The sequence below is a fragment of the Crocuta crocuta genome, unplaced genomic scaffold (assembly GCF_008692635.1).
Source record: "Crocuta crocuta isolate KB4526 unplaced genomic scaffold, BGI_CrCroc_1.0 scaffold160, whole genome shotgun sequence".
Taxonomy (NCBI): Eukaryota; Metazoa; Chordata; class Mammalia; order Carnivora; family Hyaenidae; genus Crocuta; species Crocuta crocuta.
Genome location: NW_027527591.1, coordinates 2,571,689 through 2,579,439, shown reverse-complemented (window position 1 = coordinate 2,579,439; position 7,751 = coordinate 2,571,689). Strand labels below are relative to the sequence as shown.

Genomic DNA, 7,751 nt, shown 5'->3' with positions numbered 1-7,751 from the left:
GGTTCTTTTTCTTCAATATTAAGTTGGCTATTCTGGGAATGCTGCCTTTCCATATAAACTTTAGACTAATTTTGTCAATATCTATAAAATAATTTGCTTTTGTTTATTGTGCTTATGTTAATCTGTAGATCAAATCAAAAAGAATTAACATCTTGACAGTATTGAATAGTTCTGTGGCCATGTAATATCTCTCCATTTATTTAGTTCTGTGATTTCATTCATCAGGTATTTGTAGTTTTCCATATAGATGTTATATATATTTTGTTAGATTTATACCTAAATATTTCATTTCTTGGTGCTAATGTAAATCATATTATGTTTTTCATTTCTTTTTTTAAATTTTTAAAATGTTTTATTTATTTCTGAGAGAGAGAGAGAGAGAGACAGCATGAACAGGGGAGGGTCAGAGAGAGAGAGAGACACAGAATCCAAAACAGGCTCCAGGCTCTGAGCTAGCTGTCAGCACAGAGCCTGATGTGGGATTTGAATCCACTAATCGTGAGATCATGACTTGAGCCAAAGTTGGACATTTAACCAACTGAGCCACCCAGGCGCCCCCTTTTTTAAAAAAAAAATTAATGTTTTTCGTTTCAAATTCTACTTGTTTATTGCTGGAAAGTGATTGACTTTTGCATATTAACTTTGAATCTTGCGACTTTGCAATAATTGCTTATTAATTTTAGGAACATTTTGTTAATTCTTTGAATTTTCCACATAGATGAACATACTTTTTGTGAACAAAGACATTTTTATTTTTCCTTCCCATTCTGCTTCCTCGAAGATAGCTTCTATTAGTTTCTTCTGTAAATTGGCCACACTTTTTTATTTGTTTGCATATTTCCTACTTTTTGGTTGAAGACTTGATATTTGAATATAATCATGTGGTACCTGTAGAAATCAGATTCTTCCCTTCCTCAAGGATTATGTTGCTTGTTGTGTATGGGCTATACATATTTACTTGTTTAATAAATTTTTCTAACCTACATTTGTAAAGTCTATATTTTTTGTCATGTGTGAGCTCTGATGTCTGTTTTCCTGTTTAGCATATATTCAGCTAGTTGTGACAAAGATTTTCTTGAAGGCCAAAAGGCCAAAAAAAAAAAAAAAAAAGGAAAATAAAACTCTTCCAGTTTTTGCAGATTGGATCTTTGGAACTCCTTCAATGTTTGGTTAGGTCATTTACCATTCTGCCTAAGCCTTAACTTAGTGCCTTAACTTGAGCCTTAAAGATAGCTAGAGGTAAAAGCTTAGGGTCTTCTCAAGTATTTTCTGAGCATGCGTTTTTGCCGTGCACATGAACAGAACTTTAAAAAATTGTCCAGTGTATATACATGCACTTTTATTATTATTTTTACTTTTATCATTTTGTTTAAATTATAAGTAGGCTCCATGCCCAATGTGGGGCTTGAACTCTTGACCTTGCAATTAAGAGTCACATGCTCTACCAACTGAACCAGCCAAGTGCCCCACATTTGATTTGAATTACCTAATTTCCCAAAGGAGCTCTCTTTCTAGAACTTTCTCCCTAGTTTCTTCCCCAGGGTTTTCCAGGTGTCCGCTGTTGGCCTCACTTGCTCATTTCCTTACAATATTTTCTGGGAAGCCTACTGTATTGCTGCTTTTCTTCCCTGAGCACATTCTGAGTTAGGCAAAACAAAAGCAAATATCTTAGTCAGCTATTCAGGTAGGTTAGAACAGATGAAAACAATTATTTGAAAATAAGATCTACTCTGTTCCCTCTAGAACCCAAGACCAAGGTGTCCCACTTGAATGTGGACTGTGTCTCAAGACCACAACTGAGCTGTGAAGGTAGGTGGGGCAAGAGCAACTAAAAATGCTGCATGGTTGGGGTGCTTGGGTGGCTCCGTCAGTTAGGCGTCTGGCTTTGGCTAAGGTCATGATCTTGCAATTCTTGAGTTTGAGCCCTGCGTTGAGCCCTGCAGTGAGCTCTCTGCTGGCAGCTCAGAGCTTAGAGCCTGCTTTGGATTTTGTGTCTCCTTCTCTCTCTGTCCCTCCTCTGCTCATCCATTGTCTCTGTCCCTCTCTTAAAACTAAATAAACATTACAATTTTTTTAAATGCTGTAGAATTTTCTTACCATTTTTAAGTTGTTTTTTTTTTTTTTTTGATTATGGGTTTACTAGGTTTTGAAAACCTTTGACTTTTTTTTAGAATTCTTACCAAGTTGATTCTTACAGCTATACTTAATTTTTTAATCATTCTGTGGAGGGATGAGCTCTTGGAGCCACCTACTTCACCATTTCTGTTGACATCACTATGTTCATTTTTACATTATTGCTCTGATGTAGGATGACTCTTTCTGGTTTTGGTTCTTTTTGGTATATTTTATTTATTCTCTTGGGATATGTTTTATCTCAATCCCCTCTTCTCTCTTTTGGACTATCTTTCCAAGTTTCACTAACTCTCTATAAAAGATTGTATGGGGGCTCAAGAAATAATTCTGATGAAAATTGGTATTTATTTTTTGACTTCTAGTTTATCTGAAGTTTGTTATGTTCTCTGTCTTCTACTTTTGTCAAAAACACAGAATTTGTCCTTTTGGTTGATCTATATAAGTTTTGGAAGATGTGTAGAGAGACTTCGGTTTAGACAGCTACCATTATCTTGGCTACCTGGAACTTTCTTTACTGTATGTTTTATTGGGCATGATTATGAGACCAGTGATGTCACTGAGTTTTCACTGATAGTTATTACATTAACAGATAGTCAGTAGTTATAGAACATACCTTAAGTGTGAAATTCTGTGTTGTGTGGAGTTTTGGAAGTGTGAAGGAGGCTGATATGACCAATATCCTAAGGGATTTGTATTCTAGTGTGGTAATTGTTCTTATCACTTTTCACACTCCATTTAAAGGATAAATATATGTATATGTCTCATCCTCAGATCTTTAAGAGATATTTTCTGCTGCCAAATGGGAAACTCAAAAACTCATCTGTATAATTCAGCATCAACATTATATATATATTATATATATAAATATGTATGATATATATATAAATAAATCATAGATATTTATGGTTTACTTTTATATCTCTAAATCTCTAAGTTCTTCTATTTCAATTAATTTGTAACTATCTGTTGAATACCCACTACTCTGTGCAAGGTCCGATGATTCGTTGGTCTCCTATGGATAAACAAAAAATAAATAATAATAAATAATAAATACTTTCCATGTACCTCATACTAATCTGTGAAGAAAAACACATACACAACTTGTTTAAAAACAAAGCAAGGCTTGAAAAAAGTTCTATAATAATGCTGTACTTGAGGCATGGGGAAAAAGGTAGAGTAAAAGGGCTGTATAAGAAGGTTAGGTGTCAAATTGCTGTGTGGTACATCCAAAACTAATGCAACTTTGTGTGTTAATTATACTTCAATAGAAAAACTAAATAAATAGATCAATACCAGTTCCAATGCTATAAAAAAAAGGGGGGGGTTAGGTATTGGGGGCTCATCTGGAGCTTTAGAAGCAGGGAGGCATTTTCAGAAGCCTTAGGAAATGTTGCACCTGGGGAAAATGTTCCTTCTGTTACATCGTTAAACTTTGCTTTAAATATAGTTAGCAGTCATTGCAGCCTCCCTGTGAGAGTAGATTTTTCATTTCCAGAGTGAAACAATGAATATCAGGGACAGCTACAGACAGGGTATAGGAATGAACAATAAAGCCAACTTCACTAGTCAAGCCTGTGAGTACTTCCAAGCTAGGAAGTTGACAAGACTTTTGACTGGATTGCATCCTGTAATTGTTGTACTTGTGAAAAAAAATAAATGGTGGATTTTTTTTTTCCTTTCTAAAAGGGAGGCAGGTGCATACAGCCTAGAAGCTATAACTTATGTGTATGTCAACTTAAGATTTATTTCTAGATAAAAAATAGCTGGTTTGGCAGCAAGAATTTTAACTGTTGAATCTGTTATGATTCTAGTTTTAATTAGATGTTTATTGCTTATTTAAAACAGATTGATGATGTTGATTTGAAACAGTTTGTGATCATAACAAAATTGCTTATGTAGGATTTTTCCTGAAATTTTTCTTACAAATTGTTCTGCCTGTCAGAGCATTGTGTGTTTCCCTAATTGAAATAAGCCCACCCCAATCTTACTGCACATGTAAGCTAATATTGCTCAATTAGTTTGCATAATTTTACAACAGGAATTGGATTTATTTTCTATATTAGTTTTCATAAACTGAATCATGGTTCACAATTTTATGTTTGAGCATCTGAGATGTGTATCACTCTGTTCCCATTAATTAAGGAAGGATGCATGATATGAAATTAATGTTTTTCTCATTTTTAGGGAGGGGAGGGAGGGGCAGAGGAAGAGGCAGAGAGAGAATCTTAAGCCGACTCTGTGCCCAGCATGGACAGAGCTTGATGCAGGACTCAATCTCATAACTGTGAACTCTTGACCTGAGCAGAAATCAAGAGTTGGGTGCTCAACTGACTGCGCCACCTAGGTGCCCCAATATGAAATTAATTTTAAGTATCATTGACCAAGAAATTCTAAGTGAATGGCCAGAGGTCTGAAGATGAGGCTTGTCCAAGTTCCCCTCACCTTCCCATCTGGCCACCATTCATAGTTTTACATTTTAAAAGTACATTATTGATACTTTAATATGAAGTTTGGATTTCTGGCTTTCTTGAAAATTCAGTTTCTGATAATGTTTGGCTTTAGTCCCCAAATGGCAAATCTGAACTAGAATGCAGAGATTTTGTTCTACTTCACATGAGCCACATTCTCCATGTTAATAGTCTGTACCTTTGCATTTCTTCATCCCTGCTCACTCCACTGCCTGCTCATTGTAGGCATTTGAGCTTAAATTAAAGCACATTTAACCTACTTTTCAAATGCCCAAGTTTCTACCCTTTAAACTTTATTTTTTTGAATGCATATACAGTTATAGTGATAACATAAAATAGGTCCTATACAAGTCAGGTACAAATTTAAGAACTTATTGGGTATTTTAGCAAGATACTAGGAGTCTTGACCATGTGTGTTCATATCTGGAAAATACTAGAAAGTAATGAAGAAATGAGACCCCAAAAGCATGCATTCAACTTTATTCACCGTTCTGAAAATGACTCTTTACTGCATGAGAAAGATTCTTCATTTTGTCACATAAATATTTTGTGGTATATATTTAGTAAACAGCAGATAAATAATAAAATTTTAGAATGAAAAGAAAGCAGTCGCATCAATTCCTTTTTGTTTATCTTGGATTTAGTTCTATATTGTCTACATATTCTGGTACATTGTGGTTTTACCTCTGTATCTGATAAACTGGCAATTATATGTTAGCCAATATATAATTACTTTTGTAGTCAGGAAAATATCAATTATATATCTATTTGATCTTTGCTTGGTAGAGATAAAGATCTTACCAGTAATTTAACATGGCCCAGTGATTTTTTTTATTACTGTTGTTACAACAAACTTTAATGCTATAATATTTTGAGGGAATACTGGTCAGAAAAAGTCTTTCCTACATCTTAGTTTCACAGAGATGTAGACACAGTAAGAATCTATGATGGGTTTTTCCTCGCAAATTTATAATCAGAAAAGGAAAGAAGATTTATATCTTAAACTTTCAAGTGAGAACATTTTCTTTTCTATTCTTCTTCAAGGCTTACTGAGTAGATCAAAGGTGAGAACTGTAGGTTGGGAGAGAAACTATACCACAAGAAGGTGGCCTTTTCTAAAATTGTGATTTTCTTGTTCTATTTTCCTTTATTATATGTAGCAAGAACAAAAGTTAAGGTAATCCAAGCCTTGATCTGCCACACTACAGTGTAGAACGTTAACCTTAAAATTCTTTGTGGTTATCATATGACATCCCTCTCCCCCCTCATGCCTCCAACCATCTACCAAATCAGGTTTATACTAATAAACCTTAAAGTCGATGTTTTTATTAATTTCTATTTATTAGGATATTATTAGTAATATCATTCTATAATTGTTCTATTAAGGCAAACCTAATTTTTAAATGCTATTTTTAAATTCTTGGACATTTTTTCACAACTATCTATTGAACATCTAGTAAGTCATTCTGCTTGTAATTAGAGTTAAGTGATTATGAATCTAAATTTGTTTCCAGATCATCGTTAAAATCCCAGGGCTCCAGAGTTCTTTAATATATGAACTTGAATAAGTACTTAAATTTTCTGAGCCTCGGTGTCCTTCTCTATATAATATTGATAGTAAAACTATCTCAAAATGGGAAAACCTTTAGTAGTCAGGATTCTCTAGAGGGTTGACTGAGAGATTGTGACTCTGTTTTTATTATTCAAGTTAGACTTTTGTTCACTTGACCTAGAACTCTTTCCCTTACACAGATGAAGTAGAAATTTTGTTGACTACACATCTGTTTCACTTCTAGGAATACCAAGAACAGCTAGCCAAGCCATTAGTCTCTATGAGTCAGGTTATTCTGATTGCTGTTTGACTCTACTGTCAATTGTGATGACTATGCCCACCTTGCCTTTGGCAGTTAAGCACTGCTTCTTGACCCCTATCACCCCAGGCTCCAATGATTCCTACTGCATTTAGATTTCTGATTCAGTGGAAGCAGTTGTCATTGTAATTCCTAATATAAAACAAAAACAAACAAACAACCTAAGAAAGAAAAGAAAAGAAAGCAACCATAGAGCTCTCCAATGATTCTGGAACTCCTTTCACAAATTTATTTCTCACAGTCATGGAGAAAACTGTGTCCTCTGCACTCTTCCAGGATGAGTGAGCAGGTCTTAAATGACAAGTGCACTCTAACATTCAAATCTCCCTAAGCATTTGTGTTCCTTCCTCTACAATATACCATGGCAGTTTTGACATGTCATTTTATGTATTATAGGTCACCCTTGGAGTTATGTTTCAGCCAACCAACCAGCCAAACTGTTGGAATTATTTCTTACCCATCAAACTGTAATGTTAAATTTAGAATCTCCACTTAGTAGGCTCACACTGATAAATTTGGCTTGATAAAACTCTATGTTGCACTACCATCTCACACCATTAATATCCATTCTCATACATATTCCTCAGATTTCTGTCTGTATAAACTGGAAACTTTAGAGAGTTCTTTAAGAGTATAGCTCACCTTCTTATGGGTCATGATTTATAGATAACCTTATTGGGCCTGCTGGCACTTGATTTTAGTTTAGGTTTAGAAGCAAAGAGGAAGTGTGGGTGTGGGTGCTGATGTGAACTTAGAGTATTTTGCAAGGCAATTCCTTAGGGAAGGCCATTTCAATTTCCTCAGGCAGAGTCAGATTAATTCCCTCAAATGGGGGTTGAATGGATGCTTCTACTGGAAAAGAAACTTCAACAAAATTTCGGGGTTCAATTTCTTCAGCTTTATCAGGATTTTCCCATATATCCCTATGCTAATTTTCAGAGTCCCATTTCTTTCCAATCCATGCCCTCCTTTTTTTTTCTTTTTTTAAATTGTTTATTTATCTTAAGAGAGAGAGAGAAAGTGCTCGTGTGTGTAAGTACAAGTGTACAAGCTGAGGAGGGGCAGAGGGAGAGAGAAAATTCCAAGCAGGCTCCACACTGTCAGTACAGAGCTANGTTGTATATTTAAGCAACTGAGCCACCCAGGTGCCCCTATGCCTTATTTTAATAGCAGACACCTTCTGAGATTAGGAATTCAATTTGTGTTGTAATTCAGCCATTCATAGAATAAGATTCTGGGTTTCCTTTTCATGAACCTCAGTCCTGCAGCTATATGAGAT

At 35.0% G+C, this 7,751-nt stretch overlaps 1 pseudogene across 1 annotated transcript in view; it reads left to right on the top strand.

The window, feature by feature from the left end:
* The first annotated feature begins 1,749 nt into the window (after window positions 1-1,749).
* Window positions 1,750-7,751, top strand: part of LOC144237623 (large ribosomal subunit protein eL32 pseudogene) — a 72,178-nt pseudogene continuing 66,176 nt past the window's right edge. The window contains exon 1 of the transcript XR_013336908.1: window positions 1,750-1,809. The product of XR_013336908.1 is annotated as a large ribosomal subunit protein eL32 pseudogene (transcript). The remainder of the gene's footprint in view (window positions 1,810-7,751) is intronic.